The sequence below is a fragment of the Mus pahari genome, chromosome 9 (assembly GCF_900095145.1).
Source record: "Mus pahari chromosome 9, PAHARI_EIJ_v1.1, whole genome shotgun sequence".
NCBI lineage: Eukaryota > Metazoa > Chordata > Mammalia > Rodentia > Muridae > Mus > Mus pahari.
The window spans coordinates 25596543-25616172 of record NC_034598.1 but is presented as its reverse complement, the minus strand read 5'-3'; the positions used below and the strand labels follow the sequence as shown (position 1 = coordinate 25616172).

The 19630-nt window shown below is 51.4% G+C and overlaps 1 protein-coding gene across 3 annotated transcripts in view; it reads left to right on the top strand.

Moving 5' to 3' along the window:
* The first annotated feature begins 6057 nt into the window (after nucleotides 1-6057).
* Nucleotides 6058-19630, top strand: part of Chst3 (carbohydrate sulfotransferase 3) — a 34325-nt gene continuing 20752 nt past the window's right edge. Inside the window, exon 1 of one of the 3 annotated variants that reach the window (XM_029542415.1) lies at nucleotides 6058-6176. The gene's annotated coding sequence lies outside the window, so the exon portion shown is untranslated. Of the gene's footprint in view, nucleotides 6177-9638; nucleotides 9921-11656; nucleotides 13769-19630 lie in introns of those variants that run through there. The other 2 variants (XM_029542414.1, XM_029542416.1) reach the window with 2 other exon arrangements.

The following is a 19630-nucleotide window of genomic DNA, read 5'->3' as shown; positions in this document are numbered from 1 at the left end:
ACCAGAAGAGGGCATCGGATCCCATTACAGATGGTTGTGAGCCACCATGTGGTTGCTGGGAATTGAACTCAGGACCTTTGGAAGAGCAGTCGGTACTCTTACCCGCTGAGCCATCTCCAGCCCCAGACACTGATTCTTTTTTAATACAGAGCCTGCCATCTGAGCAGGGTGCTCACATCCACTCCTGAGGACACCCAGGCAAAAGAGGGCTTTGTAGCCTGATGTCTTTTTACAGTTCAGCTGGGCATGGTGGTGGAGGCCTCTAACTCCAGAATGGCTGAGGCAGGAAGATCACACATCCAAGACCTGCCTGGTTCAGCAAGTTCAAAGTTCAAAGCTAGTTCTAGTAACTCAGTGAAAGTCTGTCTCCCAAATTAAGAAAAGGGTACACTTAGTCCTTGCTCTCGGTCAGACTGGATTCTGCTTGTCCCTGCTCCACCTCCCAGTCTCCACGTGGGGCACAGAGTCCCTGAGGGAAAGGTAGACCTTGGACTCCAGCTCTGACTTCCTCAGGCAAGAATACAACAATGTTACATTTAGTGTGACCGGGAGAGGCAGAAGGCAAGAATACAACAACAATGTTACATTAAGTGTGACCTCCTCAAGTATCTACTACTCCTCTGATCTGTTTTGAGAAGAACGTACTCCGGTGATTCCATGGATCGGTCCTACTGGTCCATGTAGGATGTGGATCTAAATAAAGGAGGCCCGAGCTCAGCCAGAAGCCTAGACTGTCCCCAGTCCTGCTCTCCCCTGCCTGAAATAGACCCCACCTGCCACCAGAGAGCCTGAAATGGGGAAAGTCAGCCTCTGTTGTGTTAAGTGTGAAGATGCAGAGGGCATTTGTTACGCAGCAGTGTTGAGGCTGTAACTGACCAGGACATGTTTATCCTTCTGTTTCAGGCCCTCCACAGTACTAGACTTTAAAAGTGCATATTAATCCATGCCTATACTTTGTTTGTTTAGCAGCACTGGGAGTGGAACCCACAGCCTCCTCGTTCCCGCCAGGCAAATGCTCTGCCACAAAGCTGCTCTCCAGCCCTGATGCTTTGAGTCTGGACATCTGCAGGATGGGGTTCCTCAAGCGTGGTGCCTCTCAGGATATTTAGTGCCTCTTCTTCCAAAGGGTACAACAGTGGTTTCTTTGTCATTTGCCCAGACTCTGTTTAGATTTCTTCCTCTTCTCTTCTCTTCTCTTCTCTTCTCTTCTCTTCTCTTCTCTTCTCTTCTCTTCTCTTCTCTTCTCTTCTCTTCTCTTCTCTTCTCTTCTCTTCTCTTCTCTTCTCTTCTCTTCTCTTCTCTTCTCTTCTCTTCTCTTCCCTTCTCCTCCTCCTCCTTCTCCCTTCCCCCTCCCTTCCCTTCTCTTCCCTCTCCTCCCCCTCCCCCTCCTCCTCCCCCTCCTCCTCCTCCATGAGACTATGCAGACTGGGCTGGCCGCAAACTCACAGAGATGCACCTGTCTCAGAATGCTGCAGCTAAAGGCATGTGTTGCTGGCTTTAAAGCCCGAGGTCACACTTAATGTAACATTCTTGATGTGTATTTAATTTTTATTTATTTTTATTTACTTATTAACATGTTTATTTTTGATACAGAGTCTTGCTGTGTATTCCTGGCTGGCCTGGCATTCACTACAATGCTCCTGCCTCGGCCTTCTGAGCACTGGGGTTACACCAGCCACCTTGCCCGGCTAGTTCTTTCTGTTTTTCAAATAGGGAGAGATGGGAGGGGGAGGGGAGGAAAACGGGGCCACCATTCTTAGTTGAGTGATACTGTACACAGTATTGATGAGTATTTTAGGATGAAAAGTGCCTATGTCTTTTGGGTTAGACCTTTCCCCTCAGTGGCACATCAGATGCCTTCTCTGAAGGCCCAGGAACCAGTGGCCCCGTGTTGAGGTTTGCTCTGTTGCTATGTATTTATTGTAAATGCTAAATACCGGCCCCCAATGTCTAGTTGCCTCAGGGATGAGAGAATCCTCACATACATACGTCAAGTGATGCTATGTGACCTTGCTCCTTAACTTAAAACTATTGGCTGAATAAAGCTGCCTATAGCCTACAGCTAGGCAGAAGAGAGCTGGGTGATGCATGGATTCCCAGGCTCAGGGTCTGAGGCAGGACCACAAAGGGGGAAGAAGAGAAGGTGGAGAGAGGAGAGGAAGCCATGGGGTGGGTGAGTCATGAAAACATGGCCATGAGGGTTGGCCAGTTGGAGTTAAGAGCTGCCCAGATGGAGCTTAGCGAGTTATAACTCAGGGTTAATGATACGGAAGTGGATACTCACAGCTTAGAGGGTAGATCTCTGCCCAGCTCTAGTGCTTTAGAGGCTTATCATAAATGTAAAAGTCATGAGCTGCCACACCACCTCCAGTAGGATCTGTGTGACAAGAGCCACAGACTGAGGCGATTGACCTCAAAAGGGGGAGGCCTCCTAGAACCGGTTGTGGAACTCTTCTCTGGAGAAAAAAATATTGAGCCGTAGTTCTCATGGCAATTTATCTGTTTTGTTTTCTCTTATTCCTTTTCTTATTTTCATGTTCCTGGTAGCCTAGGCCAAGAGCTTAAGTGAGAATAATGGGTAAGAAACCATCCCGAGAGATGAAGTCACTAACATGACCTTATCCCTGGGGAAACCAACACTTTACTTTCTAAATCATTTACAAAACTATGATGATAGATAAAAATTTTCCCAACAATAAAATCTCATATGGCTACATGTGTGTCATCATCAGAGATGGATTTGGGCATTTGGTAAAGAAAGCCTTAATTAGAAAGAATTAAAATAGTTTAAATGTACATATTGAAGATTTATATAAAAAAAAATCAGGCAGTTAAATAATAACTCTCCATGGGGTTGGAGAGTTAGTTCAGTGGTTATGAGCACCGACCGTTAAAGATTTATTAACCCGCTCCTGGAAATATGCTACTAGCCTTGGACAACAGTCCCCACTGAATACATCCTTTTAGAATTGTTATATTTTGATGATTTATAATGATGTTACCTGTTCTGTTTGTGACTCACTGAATACATAGTTTCAGAGTTGTAATGCTTGGATAATTTTTGTGCTTTACTGTGCCAAGTGATTTTTGTTGGTATCTGTGATTGTTTCACTGGATATAGTTTCGAAGAGATGTAACGTTTGGTTTTTTTAAGTATAAAATCCCCTGCTTGAGAGCTGCAAAATACACTCAGATTCAAACTGCCTCTGTGTTTGTTTCTGTTTGTCACCGCCGGATCTTGACCCACCTAGCTTTGAGGACCCTCATTTCAGGGACCCCCCATTCCCGACTGGGGTGGTCCATGGCAATGTGTCTTTTATCTGGGAACTGAATGATCAAAGGCAGGATAGAAACCCCAGACTGAGATTAAATATTACAAGAGCCCTCGTATCCCAAAGCCCGGGGTAAGGGAGCACTCCAGGTAAGGTCTTCAGCTCATAGACCAGGGCAGCTGCGCAGCAGGTTCTGACAGGCAGCGAGCGTGTCTGGCGTTCTCTTGTGCTTGGTACCTTCCCCCAGCCTCGTGCAGGTACTGTGTTTCATCGCTTGCATGTGTTTCGACCGGCGCGTTTCGACCTTCCTAAACTTATAATCCTTTACTGCAGCTCCTCATGTTGTACTGACCCCCAACCATAAAATCACTTCAGTTGCTACTTCGTAACTCCAAAATTTTGCTACTGTTATGAATAGCAACATAAATATCTGATATTTTAGAAGGTCTTGGGCAACCCCTGTGAAAATGTCATTCAACCCTCAAAGGGGTCACAATCCACAGGTTGAGAGCCGCTGGTTTGGATGTATCTCGTTCTTCACTACCACCTATAATAGGCAGATGACATACTACTATCTGTTGTAGAAAGTATGCAATCCCGGCTGGAGGTTTCTAACCCACCTTAGTTAGTTAAATTCCCGATGAAAGACACACACAACCTTGATATTTACAATAAGCCTTAAACAATACAAGAGATATCTACTTTCTGAGTTGTTACAATCTACTTTCCTATCAATAACCCCGAGTTATTACTTATTATATCATAACATCTGGGCAACTCTTAACTCCAATTGGGAAATCTAAGTCTTGTTTATTTATAAGCTCGTCGGGAATAAGGTTAAATTACCTTTACTACAACATAGACATATGAGACAGGGTCTCTAGTGCTCTAGGCTGACCTTGAACTCCCTATAGCTGAGGATGACCTTGAACTTCCGATCCTCCCACCTCCACCTCCCACGTTCTGGGATTACAGGTATGCATCACCACACCCAAGTTTATGTGGTGCTGGAGGACTGAAGCCAAGCTTTCTATCCACTAGGCTCTATTCTCAGCCTGATACAGGCTTAACTTTTGGTCTTTGTGTGCCCTGAGGTGTATCACAAATTTTGGGTGATAAAACCCAAGACTCCCTGGGGTCCCCAAGGGAAAGTCTTCTACATAAGGCTAGCAGAGGTAGTGGATCTTCTTCACAGTCTGTCAGAAACAGGCTTTGTAGAGTTGGGTGCGCATGTGTGTGCGTGCGTGCGTGCGTGTATGACTCCAGACCTGTGGAAGAGCTTAGTGAATGGCAGAGTCCATCAAGGGTCAATGCAGAAAAAGGGAGCGGGGGAATCAATGCCTAGACGTGAGCTGGGTCTGCATTTTCTCCAGTTCTGGTCTCTCCAACAGGCTACAGAACACAGGCAGCCAGTGAGGGTTTTCTGCTGAGAGCTAACTGCGGATCTCACATCATAGCGAAGGGAACTTCCATACTTCCATCAGGCCCCTGCTAGCCAACAGGTTAGCAGATTCCTACCAACCTTCTAATTAGGGACCTGAGAGAAAGAAGGTCTTGAGCCACCCGGGTCCCACTGTCCATTCTGTCTGGCTCTGTATCTGCTGGCTGAGACTGTTAATGTCTTCCGCTGATATAAATGTTCAGCATGACAGAGCAGGGCCAAGGACAGATGTGTAAGTTTCCTTTTTTATATTTTCTCACTTCTCCTTTATAGACAATTGTCTATTTTGTCTAAACCTTACAAAAGCCCAAGAAACATCAAGAGGGCTGTCTTAGGCCTGAAGTTAGCTAGCCGGAGAAGGAAGCTGGACTGGGAGACCTCAACAACCGGGTACATCACCAGGACTGGAACTTATAACCTGAAGTTTGGCTTGTGTTCCAACACTGGGCCTTTTACAAGCAGTCTTGGCAAAGCTGGCCATTTTACAGACCCAGCGATACTCACTACTGGGCTGCCACTCATCACCACTCAGAAGAGACATGACCTCCACCTCAGGAGTGCCAGCAGTCCAAGGGGGTCTTAAGATAATGCTATGGGGGTCCAGCTCCCTCTGAGCTTCTTGGTGAGGACCCTTCCCACATCTTGTCCTGGGGGCTCTGTGAGAAAGCACCAAGGACACTTCTGTAACCTGTTGCTGCCCAGGGAAGGAGTATGATGGCTTTTCAAAATCCCAGGAAACAACCTCAGAGGGACAGGAAGGTCTTCACATTCAGGGTGGGCAGCAGCATGGGGGGGGGGGGCTCAAGCAGGACAACTCTCCTTGAAGACTTGCCCCCGAACTCCGTTCCCTGGGACTGGAAGCGTCTCCCAGCCGCGTCCTCAAGGGTAGGGATGGAGCAGCCCTGGCGAGTCCCCTGGGAGGCAGCTAAGTCGGGAACAAAGACCCATGGAGGGGTCGAGGAGAGCGAGGCTCCCAGGGGGGGATGGGGGGCTGCTGCCCTTCCTCCCGGCTCCTCCCTCCTCCCTGAGTCCTCCGCCTCCTCCATCCTCTTCGAGAGGCCGGGTGGGCGGCCGCGCCAACTTCACCGTGCGTCCGCAAGTTGCCGGGTGCGCGTGTGGAGTGAGGCGGGGAGTCTGGAGGAGAGGCGCGGGGCTCCCAAAGTTTTGGCTGCGGCTCAGGAGGCCGCCTCCGGTCGCTAGCGGGATCGGAGTCGTGGGTAGGACTGATCGTTCGCCTGCAGCTAGGACACCGCCCGCCTGGCGCCGCTTCCCGCCTAGCGAGGGGACCAGCCCGGCCGCGCCTCCCTCCCCGCACGAGCCGGGGACGCAGAGTGGGCGCCGTGGGGAGCGCGGCCTCAGCATCTTCTAAGCCGAGGGCGCAGTTGGGGGCGGATGCTGCCGGGGCTGGACGCCGACCTCCGGAGTGTCGGATCCGCCCGCCGGGAGGAGGAGGCTCGGCCGGGGTAAGTGGGGCGCCCGCGTCCCGGCACCGCCTCCTGGGCCCCAGGCGGTCACCGACCGCGTCCCAGAGCGCCCGCCAAACTTTGGGAGGAGAAGGGGACCGGCGGAGGGCGGGCGGGGAGTTCCCTGCGCGGGGAAAACCCCACGCTGCCAAATTCTCATCTGCCTGGTACCCACAGCCCGGTCACCGCACAAGCCACAAGTGAGGACCTCGGCACCTTCACGCCGAAGGTCTTGCACACTCCGAAGTACAATTCCTGCTCCTAGGAGCCAGGGTTGGGAACTTTTAAACCAGCCTGGGTTCTTTGCTAGTCCCGCAGCTCCATCCACCATTGAAACGGAGTCCCCAAACTCCATACCAGGGGACTACTAGCTGCCCAGGCTTTGGGAAGGGGTGACTGGGACCCACTGAGGCCCAGGAATGGGGAGAAAGAAGCAAACGTTGAAGTCACTTCTCCCGGGCTAGCAGGGGGCGGATTTGGTGTGGAAACTCGTGTCTAGATGATGAGTCTGGGTATGCACAGTCCTTCCGGAGGGAGATGAGGGACACCAGAGCCGATGATTTGGAAACTTTTAAAGTTCTTCTGGACTGGGGTCTTTAAGCTGTAAGGAAAAGGCTGTGTGCTGGTGCTGTGCCTGACAATCTGCGTGGTGTCCGTGTGACAGGGCGTTGCAAGGAAGCCGAGACCCTTCCCCCTGGCGGATGTGCTTCCTCAGAGGAACTTCCATAGGGGAATCTCAGCTCCGGGCCATATAAATGGGGCCGTGGATTGAGCTGAGACTAAAGTCAGGGTGAAATCAGGCCTGTTGGCCTGTCTTGTACCAGAATGTCTGCTTGGTTTCTGATTCGTAATGTCCTGCCATGTCCTAAGGATCTTGGGACTAGTGCAGTGCTGGGCACACAGTCTTAGTAAGTGGCCGTCTGATGATTTTGAGGGCACGGGTAGTGGATTATGGACTTGCCTCCAGCGGAGCCCAGCAAGCCTCGGCTGAATTAGCATTGATCTTTTTGGAGAGAAAAAGACCTCACTGGCTGCAGGGAGCCCTGCCTGGTGTCTTGGTGGTGGTGGTGGTGGTGGGGAGGGTGTGGTCCGAGTCCACTGTGCCTCATGGTCACCTCTCCCTCCTCAGAGCAAGAGGAAGGTTCCATTTCAGCATCTGGCTACGTGGGGGAAAGGAATGAGATTGGAGAAGTTGGATGCTGTTTGGCAGACTTGGGGAGTTCTGCGGTAGACAGTAGACGTAGATTGCATTAATCCTCCCATGCCCTCGCTGTGGGTGGAGGTGAGTTAGTGGAGAAAAAAAGGCCAGTGGGTAGAGTCCCTGGGACATGTGGAACTGGGGACATGTATTCTTACTGGCCTGGCTGGAGAAAGGTGGTTACAGAAGCCCAGGAGAAGCTGTGTCTTCCAGCAGGGGCTTGGCTTGACGGTAGCATGTGACAGCATCGTCGAGAGGGTGGTCATAGTTCTGGTACAGACTATCCATGTCTGCTCTTCTCTGCCAGCTGGTGTGAGGCTCCCGGGGGGGGGGGGGCAGAAACATCCCTTTTTCCTGGAACTGGGGCTGCCAGCAGCTGAGAGTCCACAAAGACGTGAGGGTGGTCTTGGCCTGTCACCGGGAAGAAATGCGTCAGTCCCCACTCCAGTTGCTGAAGAATACTTACTAGCAGCAGTGTAGACTCCAGGACCCTAAATGCCAGGATTAGCAAGATGTGTGGGTAGTGCCAGGCCTGTGGCCCCAGAGGAGACAGGAGGGGGTTGTTCTTGGCCAGCCCCAATTCTGGGTAGAATGCCACCCTGCCCCTCCTTCCTATAGCCCCTCTCCACCTTCTTCATGTCTTCTGCAGTCAGCAGCTTCACAGATACTGTCCCCGAGACAGAGTCGCACCTTTGGTAAGAGACCAAGCCAGGATTTGAACCTGGAGAGTCTGATTTCAGAATTGTGCTCATTCCACCACACCAGCCTGTCTGTGCAGGCTCTGTAGCAACGGGGCAGAAGCATAGGAATTGCTTTCTAAGCTGGTTCCGGGGCCTCTGACTGCCCATCTTTTCCCACAGTCTCTGAGGGAGTCATGGCTCCTGGAGCCTTCGGTGTGGCTCTGCAGACAGGAAGCTGGGGGATTTGAGTGTGAGCGCAGGGCCACAGTACAGAAACTTCATGAGAGATGATGCCCTACTCAGTCACGAATGGAGAAAACTGTCCCTTATGACTGTCCCATGGCCCAGCTGTGTGTCATCCACCCCTCCTAGGCTCCGTCCCTGTTCTGACCTTGATAGCAAGCACTACTGTCTGAGGAAGTTATTCCTCACTGGCCATAGCTGTCTTTCTTACCATACCAAGAGTTGGACTCCTTGGATCACCAGGAAGGACAGGTGGGGCAGAGCTAGGCGACTCGGGGAGATGATAATGACAGCTCCCTTGTCCCCAGCTGCGCCTCTGTACACATGGCCCACAGAGCATTCTGTCTGACCCTGTGGGACACAAGAGAAGATGACGACCAAGAGCAGATGCCTAAACTCATGAGCCCCTCGGGGACTGTAGCCACATTGCTTCAGTATCGCCTTCTTGATGCCAATACCTGGTGTCCTGTTCCTCCAACCTCTGAGGATTAGGGTCACCCCTGGAGGAGCAGGCTTTTTAGCTACCCCCCAGGGCCTCTGATAAGGTATCCATCACATGGGAAAAATAGGTGCCCTTAAAAGAACCCAAGAGGCCTTGGGTGATCGCAACTCGGCGGACACCCCCCACCCCCATCTAACAGACTCTCACTGGGTGACGTTCTAATGCCTTGAAGTCCTAGCTGCAGGGCACCAGGAGCCTTCTTCCCCTCACTGGCAGAGTGTACCTGCTGGATGGAGAGAGGAAGGTGGGGGATGGGGACCACCCCACAGAGCACTTTGGCTGGTCATCTTTGTACATCCAGCCCCATCCTGGTGCCTGGCACCCAAGGAAGGTGGGAGCTAGGAAGGTTGTCAAGTGAGGGGGTTGAGCCTGGGAAGGACTGTGTGCCATCACTGGGAAGGTGCCCTGAGGGCATCTTAGCCACTAGAGATGATGGCTCAGAGTCCCAAGCCTCAGGAAGTCATGGGAACAGCACTTAAATGGGATTTTTATCACCCTTTCTTTTCTAAGACCTAAAGAGAGGACAAGAAGCTGCCCTTCCCTCTCCAAATCTGAGGATTCCACAGCTGGGTGTGGTGGTGGGGAACAGGGTGTTGGCCTCTGCTGCAGGCTCAGGCACCTTCTGTCTCTATTGTCCCAACTCTTAGCTGCCTGCTCCTGGTCCCCAGCCAGCTCAGAGGGAGGAACTGGCAACGAAGGGAACCTCTCCGTCAGTCTCCAGCATCTGCCTGGCTCCTCCTGAGCGCTGCCACCCTCTCACAAAGATGGCTGTGTGCCGGAGCACTGAGGGTTTCTCTAAACGCTGGGCTATTCATCACCAGGGTCCTGAGGACTCTGTGGGAAGTCTGGAGGAAGTGTGGAAAACCAACAAACCAATTTCCCACTCAGCCTCTCCTGGTGGCTACAAATAAACAGCCACTTCTGGGGCCAGCCTGCACTGTTGAAGGGTCATGCCTGTCTCTCCTTGACCCGCCCTCCCTCCTTGACTTTGGGAGCCTTAAAAGGCAGGGAACACATCCTGACCCGGCCAGTCCTGTGCTGCTGGACTAGATGTTGGTGGCTGGGATCAGGCACCACTTAGGGGATAAAGGTCGGCCTGGGGCTGCGGCTCGACTCTCTGGGTAAGTTCTTGGTATGGGACAGAGGCTGGAATTTTGACCCGGAGGGTGGAGAACAGCGGGGCTTTTCACCAGCTTTGGGGCATCTTATACATACTGTCTTCAGGGTGGGTGGGTTAACGTTAATTTTCATCTCTTCAAGGTGGGGCCCACTTGTGAAAAGACCATTAGAGACCCTGTAGTCTATCTTTGTATATGTTCTGGACTGACAAAACTGTCTCAGAGTTGGGTCCTCCCAGGGAGGACTGCTGGTGTGAGGTCACATGTGGCTCCTCAGAGTGCAAGCACTAGTGGACCTTCCGAGATAGGAAGCTGACCCTCTGGTGGCAACCGCAACTTATTCTCGATGAACTGAAAGCTCATTCGTGCTCAGTAAGAAGGGATGTGGTCTCCAGGTGAAGCCATGTTGCCAGTGCTCAGAATCTGCAACATCAGGGCCAAGCAGAGTCCCAGATCCCTCTCACGAGCGGCTATGCAAGCCAGCTCTGTAAATGGGACACTTGGGGAGCCTGGGAGAGGAACATGGCATGAGAGTGCTCAGTACTGCTGCCACCAGGCTGCTGGAGAAGGGAGTCACAGGGTGGCCCCCTCTATGACTGCAGACTTTTTCTCCTCTGGTGTTAGGGGTGAAACTCAGGACCTTACACACTCACTAGGCAAACTCTCAACCACTGGGCTCCCTCCCCAGACCCATCCTGTAGCCTTGAAGGGGAGAAAGGGCTAGCAGCCACACAACCACAGGTAAACCATTTCACAAAAATGTACACACACACATTCACACACACATTCACACATACACATACACACACACACACACACACACACACACACACACACACACACACACGTATCCACCCATCCACCCATGCACAGAGTATTAAGTAAGCATGAGACATGTAGATACATTCCAAAATCATTGCTAGGTACAATTGGCTACAAACCCAGTCCCACAAACTCAAGGCTACATTCATTGAAAAGGCAAACTATGTGATATTTAAGAACACCTTGGGCTAAGAACTTAACCTCTCTGAGCCCTCCTTCCTTGGTCTTTAAGAAGGGAATGGAGACCCTAGTGTGACTGGCTGTTGTGAGTTACAATGTATATGGAGGTTAGAACTGAACACAGTGTATGTTAGGTCTCTGGTCTTCCTAGCATCTTTCTGTCACACCTCTGTGCCAGCTGTTTATAGAGCTGAGGATGTAAAGCATCTCAGGAATACACATATTGATGCTGGATCAATACACTGGGTGAGCCCTGATTCCCCACTACAGGAGCGCATCCTTGTGCTAGACCCTCAACTTTATTAGGAAGACTATCCCGTCTTCCCACGGGCAGCTCAAACAATGCAGGAGTGAACTCCTCCAAGAGTTAGTGGAATTTCTTCAGCAGCAGTTTAAAGGCAGGGTTACATGGAGTTCTCCACTTAGCAAGGGAACCCCAAGAGGCCAGATGCAGGTGGGGCTGCAGACCCTGTTCCTACTGGAACATATTGGACTTCTGAGCATAGTTCTGGGCCATAAGGAGGCTCACCATTGGGTGTGGTGGCCCATGCCTGTAATCCCAGCACTCTGGAGGAAAAGGCAGGAGGCTCAGGAGTTCAAGGTCATCCTTGGCTACAAAGAGAGTTCAAAGCCAGCTTGGGGAATATGAGACCGTGGGGACAGAAGCAGAGATAGAGACAGACACAGACAGATGGACAGACAGAAAGACAACACACATGGGGGGGGCAGGGGCAGAGAAAGACAGAGACAGAGATAGAGATAGAGACAGAGACAGAGAGCTCGCAAGCCTCTGTGGGCTGCTACGCTTTTGGTATGCATCTAGAGTCCACACAGGGCACTTTTAGGTGCCTGTGCCAGCTCCCTTCTACCTGTCAGCTGGCCCCACCCATCCACTCTCCTCCCCGCTTCCCTGTCTCCCTTCCTCTCCAGCTGTCTCACCATCTGTAAGACCTGGAAAGTGCTAGTGTGGCCCGAGCCAAAGCAGTGTTAGCCGAGGAAACATTTTGCAAATAAATGCTCCCCACCACCACTCCCCCTGAATCCCCTCCCGCCCCCCTGACCCCCCAGCTGCAACTGCTCTAATTTTCAACAAAGAATTTCACAGCTCAAAGCACATAGCCACAGGCTGGCTGGGCTGGCTGTGGTCTGCAGCTCCTCTCTGGAGACAGCCAGAGTCTGAGTGCTAAGGGCAGAGGCCCAAGTCTGAAGGAACTCCGAGGGAGAAAGCTAGAAGCCAAGTGTCTCAAGGGGGAGGTCCTTCCCCCCCACCCCCCACCCCCGAGAGTGAATGGAGCTCCTCTGGTCTATGGGCAATGCAAACTCCCTTGGCATCTTGCATTGATGTCTGAGGGCAGGGCCCACAGGAACCAGAGGCTGCAGCAGTTGGTATGTCAGCACCACCCATGGTTCTTCCCACATGCCTTTTACTGGCTTCCCCGGAAGCTCCTGAGCTGGTCACTGGAATCACTACCACTTTTAGGCTGAACCCCACCACATCCATGGCTGTCAAGCTGGCAGATCTTTGCCTTGCCATGGTGTCACCAATAGGCTATTTCTCCACCACTGAACTGAGCCAACTCAAGCCAGACTAGAACACATTAAAGGCAGGTTAATTGGGAAGCTGCTCTCAGGTGAGTTCACTGTCCCCAAGGACCAGGGAAAGCCAGAGAAGTTACCATGGGGAGAGAGAAGGTGGGAAGAGAAGAGAGAGAAAGAGCTCACACACAGAGAGAAAAGGAGATGGAGGGAGGTATGTGCCCAAAATGTCTGGATTATATAGAGAAGAGCCTCTAGGGGAAGGACAGACCAGCCCCTGGGCTGGAAACCTCAGGGTTGGGGACAGGATGTGCCAGGTAGGGACTGAGGGAGAACCTGGAGCCCTTGTCTGCGTTGATGTATGAAATACGCACATCAGTCCCTTGTCCTGAGGTCTGACACCAAAGAGTCACCGGTGTGTATTTGTCTTCATATGGCTATACTCAGAGGAAGGAGTCTCGCGGGGGACAGAATGTGCCTGAGGACCAAACTGAGGGGCTGGATCCAGGAGGTTGGTGTCACATGTCACTGAGGACACCTCAAGAGGAAATATGGTTCTGACTCTCTGAGTCTGACCTGGCATCCACTAGCTGACCCCAGTTGGCATCTCAGATCATGCAGAGATCTATATAGCAGACCTGGTATCTATACCCGTGGCTTCCGGAGCCAGGAGGAGAGGACAGGCCAAAGCCCCGGTCTCCCCATGGCCATTTCAGCAAAGCAGAGCCCTGGGTGGCTTCCACGACCTGTGAGCCGTGGAACATGGCTGCTTCAGCCCACACCCAATCTTCTCTCTGGGGTTTCAAGTTCCTCTCATTTCCTGGGCACACAGCCTGCACTCCACGGCCTCTTTAGCTGCACAGGACATCCCCTCCACCCCTCCTTCACGGTGGTATCCTTGTCGTTCCCTCCTGGAAGCCTGGCTGGGTGGCTCCCACACGCGCACACAATATCTTGAGTCTATTTAGCTGCCTGTCTGTTTTTCATAAATAGCACTTTGCAGTTGAATAACCATTCACGTAGAGTAGTGTCTGGTAAGAATCCAACAGAACTGAGATGGCAAAGTGGATAGTCATTCGGCAGTTAACAGGTTGGAAGAAGCCACTTTTGTCAAACATTACCACAGAGTTAATACAGTACAAGCCAGTAACCCGTCACACCAAGTGCACTGAAGTGGAAAATATGTAATATGAAATAGCTGTTTGAAAGACCAGCACTTTTAAAAAGAGACACCTGAGCCGACTCTAACCAGCTCTAGAATGGTTTTGTAGAAAAATGCTTAGTGCTGCGCTTAGTACACAGCATCAAGCAAGGTGAGTTGCTTTACATACAGGAGTGTGTGTGTGTGTGTGTGTGTGTGTGTGTGTTGCTGATGGGAACTGGAGACTATTTGCATGTATGTATGTATGTATGTATGTATGCATGCATGCATGCATGTGTGCAGTTTTTGGTGTTTTGAAGCAGAATCTCACTGTGAAGCTCTGGCTAGGCTAGACCAACCTGGCCTTGAACATGTGGCAGTCCTCCTGCCTCCGCCTCCCAAGAGCTAGGATTATAACATATATGTGCCACTGTGCCTGGCTCTCATGAATTTTCAAGAGCAGCTAGGAAGTAAACTGAGTTTGTACCTTAGCTCCCTTTAGATACCATACTTGGCATGACGTACTTTGTTGCATGCTACATGCTTGATGCCCTCACTAATTCCCCAACCCCCCACCCCCACCCCTGTTAACCTATCAAGGTTGCTAGCAGGGCCCCCATTTCTCAGATGAACAAACTGCTCACTGAGGCTACCCAGCCATGAGCACTCAGAGACAGCCCCAGCTCCCTGGGTTTGTCTGTGCTTAAGTCTCTCCACATAGTAGAGGCTGGCTGAGGCTGGCTGAAGCTGGCTGAGGCTGGCTGAGGCTGGCTGAGGCTGTGCCCAGGGCCAGGATATAGAGACTGTAGTTGTGAATTTCCATAGCAGGGAGAATGAGTGGTGACAAGGGAGAGATGCCAGGACAACTCAGAAGGGAGGATGGCCTGGAGGACACAGGATAAAGCTTACTATTCATAGCCTAGGACAAGCCATTGAGTCACTGGGGGAAACCTGACATCATGGCATCTCTGTCTGCTGCCTGCCTGCCTGCCTGCCCTCCCTGGGCTCCTGGAGACCTTTAATGCCTACAGTCCCATAGCTGCCCTTCTCCCCCACCCCTGCTGGGTAGCAGGGCCAGAAGCTGCCTTGCAGTCCCCTTCCCAGCCTCTGTCTCCTGACTTTCCACCTCTCCTACTGTGCTACGAGCATTTCAGGCCAACATCATGGTACCCAACTTCCGTGTTGAGTTTTCAGGGTCTCTTCCTTTGGAAAAGGTACCTGGTCTCCTCTTGGAGTCAGGGTTTGCTTATTTTTGGAGACAGGTCTCTTGTAGTTCGGGCTGGCCTCAAACACTATATAGCCACAAGTGTCTTGTTCCATTTCCCAAATGCTGGGGTTACAAGGGTGTGGCACCATGTCTGGTTTTGTGAGATGCTGAGTATTGAATCCAGAGCCTTGTGCATGCTGGGCAAGTATCCTACCCACTGAGCTTCATGTCTAGCCCAGGAGTCAGTGTGAAGACAGTGAAGCTGGCTAAGTCCCATGCCCAACAGTAAGCTGTGTCCTAGATGGGAGAGTGAAGCTGATAAGAAGACCCCTGTGGGCTGGTGAGATGGCTCAGTGGGTAAGAGCACCCGACTGCACTTCCAAAGGTCCAGAGTTCAAATCCCAGCAACCACATGGTGGCTCACAACCATCCCTAAAAAGATCTGATGCCCTCTTCTGGAGTGTCTGAGGACAGCTATAGTGTACTTATAATAAATAAATAAATAAATAAATAAATCTTTAAAAAAAAAAAAAAGAAGAAGACCCCTGTTTTCAAGGATGCAGCCGAGTGCATCTGAGAGATCTTTGTTTAAGCATCTTTGGCCAACTGCTTATGTACCTCATTTAAATGGCATTTTACAGATGCCAACAACAAGGCCCAGAGAGGTCATGGGCCTTGTCCATAGCCACACAGCCCAGAATTCAAACTCATTATCTAACACCACATGTGCTCTCGGCCACTGCAGCAAGTGGACTGCACTTGACCCAGACTCAACACGTCGGCAATGTAGAATGAAAGTACCAGGGGAGTTTCCATGTCTGGCTGGGTCGCTATTCACTTTCCTAGAGCATATGGACCGATGTGGGACGTGGCACAGAGCAGTGGCTTCCCTGGCCATGGGAAACCTGGGTATGGGAGTTGGGCAACAGTTTTTTTTTGTTTGTTTGTTTTTTTGTTTTTTTTTTTTTTTAAAGAACCTTTGCTGATTTCCCTCTTAGGAAGGCACATTCTCCATGCGTCAGAGCGGTGTCTGTCCAGGATTTGGTGGGTCAGACCTGGAAAAAGAATATGAGTCAGGTTGAGGCAGGCTGCCAGCTTCCTCAGTCCAGGCTGCGGGTGCAGGGTGCCAGGCTGCTGCAGCTGCTGCTCCGACTCAAAGCTCTGCTCCTGCTGCCCCTCAGCCGGAAGCCGGGGGGGGCGGGGGGGAGGGGTCTGTGCCAGCTCCACACAGAGTGGCACCTTTACACCCTCCCGTTAGCCTGGTTTCCCAGTTTATAACACCGAGGCTGGCAGACACTTCTGACTGTTTGAGCTCCCTCCAGGCTAGGAGGAGGAGGAGGAGGAGGAGGAGGAGGAGGAAGAAGAGGAGGAGGAAGAGGAGGAGGAGGAGGAGGAGGAGGAGACTCGAGTCCCTTTACTGTATGTGAAAGGAGGGTCTTCTTTGAGGCAGGGACCAGCATGGCTTTCCCCCAAAGGGCTCAGGGACCTTTTGATCCTTTCTCCTTATACCTTATTCTGTAGTCGTTGAGACAGGTGTGAGTCCAGAGGGCACGTTATTAGAATCCCCAGACGCTTGTGTCCAGGAGCAAAGACTGAAGCAGGACCTCGTGAATAGGGGCGGAGGCGGAGATGTTCTATTAAAAAGGAAGAAGGCAGTTCTGACAGTGGGCCTGGGCCGTAGAACTGGGAGGGCTTGGAAGCTCAGAGCACTGGGCTGCAAGAGCCCTGACCCTTGACTTGCAAGGGCTCCACTGTGCGCAGCCACTTTGCAGGGACCATAGACAGCAATGGGGGTGTCAGGGTGGGACTCTGCAGCACCCCCATGCTAGCCCTAGTCCTGACTATTTTTCAGGTTGTGCCTCAGTTTACCTAATGAACCAGGAAGCCCAAATGGCATTCCATTTGAGTTGCCTTCAAAGTGGAGGGGACTGGGGGATTGGCTTTGCAAGGCCTGTGTAAGACCCTAAGTTTGATCCCAATACTACCAAAAAATAAAATAAAATAAAATCGGAGAATTAAAAAAGCAACAACAAAAGGTGAGGTGGTGGTGGCTCACACCTTTAATCCCAGCACTCGGGAGGCAGAGGCAGAGGCAGAAGGATCTCTATGAGTTCGAGGCCAGCCTGGTCTACAGAGGGAGATCCAAGACAGCCAAAGCCACAAAGAGATGCCCTGTTTTGAAAAATGAAAAACCAAACAATAACAACAACAACAAACCCAGCGCTGACATTACTGGGTGCCTGTGTCAGGCACAGGAAGGAGAATTCACCATGTCACCTTGTACAAGGGACAACCGGTACTTGTCCTAAGATTTAAGAGGAAAACAAGAAAATAAAAAAACAGGATCGGCTGACTCTTGCCTATCTCCAAAGGGTCTGGCATATCACACTCTCTTGTTCAGCAAGCCTCCGTTTTTAATGAGTCTCACAGAACCCAGGCTAGCCCCAAGTACTGTGAAGCCAAGGGAAACCTTGAACTCTTAATCCTCCTGCCTCCACTGGAGTGCTAAGATTACATACAGGCTTTGTACCCACCAGGTCCAGCTCTTTAAAAAAGCCACTGAAACAGACCTTGACATTTGCAGAGAGCAGTAGTAAAATCCTGCTCTGGCAAGGATGGTTAGGGGACGATGGAACCCTCACCTGCCACTTAGCAAAAGCCAGCCAGCCTCCTCTACAAAGAAAGCGACAGCGCTTCAGAAATTCCAGTGTGGTGACGGAGCAGAGCTGAGGGCAGGCAAGACCCAGGCCTGGGTGGTTTTATCACCTCTAACCCCACAGGGACTAAGGGCAGGGGACAGTTTGAGCCTGGAAAGGCCCCTGCCAGTCCAGGCTTCTTGGTGTGGTTCAGGAGGGGGACACTTCTCAGAAATCCCTGAAGAAAGGTCACTGGAACTATGCCAATGGTGCAGAACTGAACTCAAGGGTATAGTGACCCGGCCACTGAAGAGGCGGAGACACCACAAAGGGCTTCAGGCCTGCAGACTTCTAGGTGAGCGTGCAATGCCCTGGGTTGCGATTTGGGTCATCGTAGTTAGGTCTTTGTGAAGGCTGTTTGCGCCCACGCCCTTCTGAAGAGAAGCAGAGACAGGGCAGGCCCGCACAGCCTCTGAGTGGAGAAGAGATCTGTCCTAGAGCTCTGTGGAGGGGTCCTAAGGCTAAGGTCTACTCCTGGAGGCCTTTTAATGGCGCAGAGGGAGAAAGTCCTTATGGTATCAGCCTGAGTTTGACCCTTGGAACTCACTGCTGAAGGAGAGGACCAACTTCTAAAAGTTTTCCTCTGACTTACACACACACACACACACACACACACACCCCACATACGCATGCATGCACACATGCAAATAAAATAAAAATAAAAATGCTACAGGGAAGTGGAGACTCACCCCCGTAAGGGAAGCGAGAGCCTTTCATCTTGCCCCAGAGAAGGGCAAGCTTAAACACAGGTGCCCAGGGGCACCAGGGGAAAGAGAACCATACAGATTAGCATGAAAATCTGTTATTAAAAAGTCTGGAAGCCCTTCCTTACCAGGGCTGCGTGTAAAGACGACAGTGTTGGGGGAAAGCAGACAGTATATACATGTGGGAAAGGCCAGGTTGAGGTGGGCGTTGCTATCCCAATGGACAAAAGAGGAGGGAGTCCCCAGACTAGGACCTCAGCACCCCTCAGGCTCAGCCAAGGTGGACTAAGCTAGATGACCAGGCTTCCAGGGGAGTGACGTGGTGCTCAGCTCAGTCTCTTCTGTAATGGATGACCTCATCCTCACAGTGCCTGGGTGGCTGTACTCTCCTTGAGCGAGTACTGTTTTAGGAACCCAGACTCGGCCGGCCAAGTCAGTCCCTGGGGTCTTGGCCAGAGTTGGGGGGCTGCTGCCCTTCCCAGACTGTTTCCCTCCCCCATGCCTGACCTTGCGGGCAGTAACAAGGTGAAGTTCATCAACGTACTAGATGAATTTTCCTTCCCTACTTCCTACTTTGTGTCCGTCCCTGTGTCTTTGTTTACATCTGTGTTCAGCCTGTGTGGCAACAGCCCATGTCACCTCTGTGAGTGGAAATGGATAGCACAGAGGACATGAAGATAAACTCGCCAGGAAGGAATGTCCAGCTAGAGCCCGGGGACCTTGCCCTGTGTGTTCTGGCCTTGACTCTCCAGCTCCACAGCCTTGGGCAGATCACTTCTCTGAACTAATGTTTCTTATCAAGACAGTGAAGGAAGTGATGATGGGAGGGTCCAGCTGCTATGACAATCAGGACAGCACAAAAGGATTGAAGTGACACATTGGAGGGGAAGGGTTTCATGCTAGTCCCTGGGGGATTGACTATAACTGTAGAGTTGGATGCAGGGTGGCCCTGAAGACACGGATGGTTTAGGTCCAGGCTTGATGGCTGCACCCATCCTTACTGACTGCCTTTGCACCCACCCTGGGTTAATGGCTGCCCGTTCTCCTTTGGACCATTTCCCCTTGTCCGCAGCTCTCTATCAGTGTTTTATGCATGTTATGTCTGCACACGGTATAATAAAGGGCATCGGATCCCATTACAGACGATTGTGAACCTCCGTGTGGGTACTGGGAATTGAACTCAGGACCTCTGGAAGAGCAGCCAGTGCTCTGAACCACTGAGCCATATCTCCAGCCTCTACGAGTGTTTTAGAGTGGTTATTTTATCCTCTTTATTGGAAAGGTGGTCGCCTAGTGTGTACAGTTTAAGAGCAACAGATAGAAACCAGTGTATCGGGCTGGTGAGATGGCTCAGTGGGTAAGAGCACCCGACTGCTCTTCCGAAGGTCCGGAGTTCAAATCCCAGCAACCACATGGTGGCTCATAAC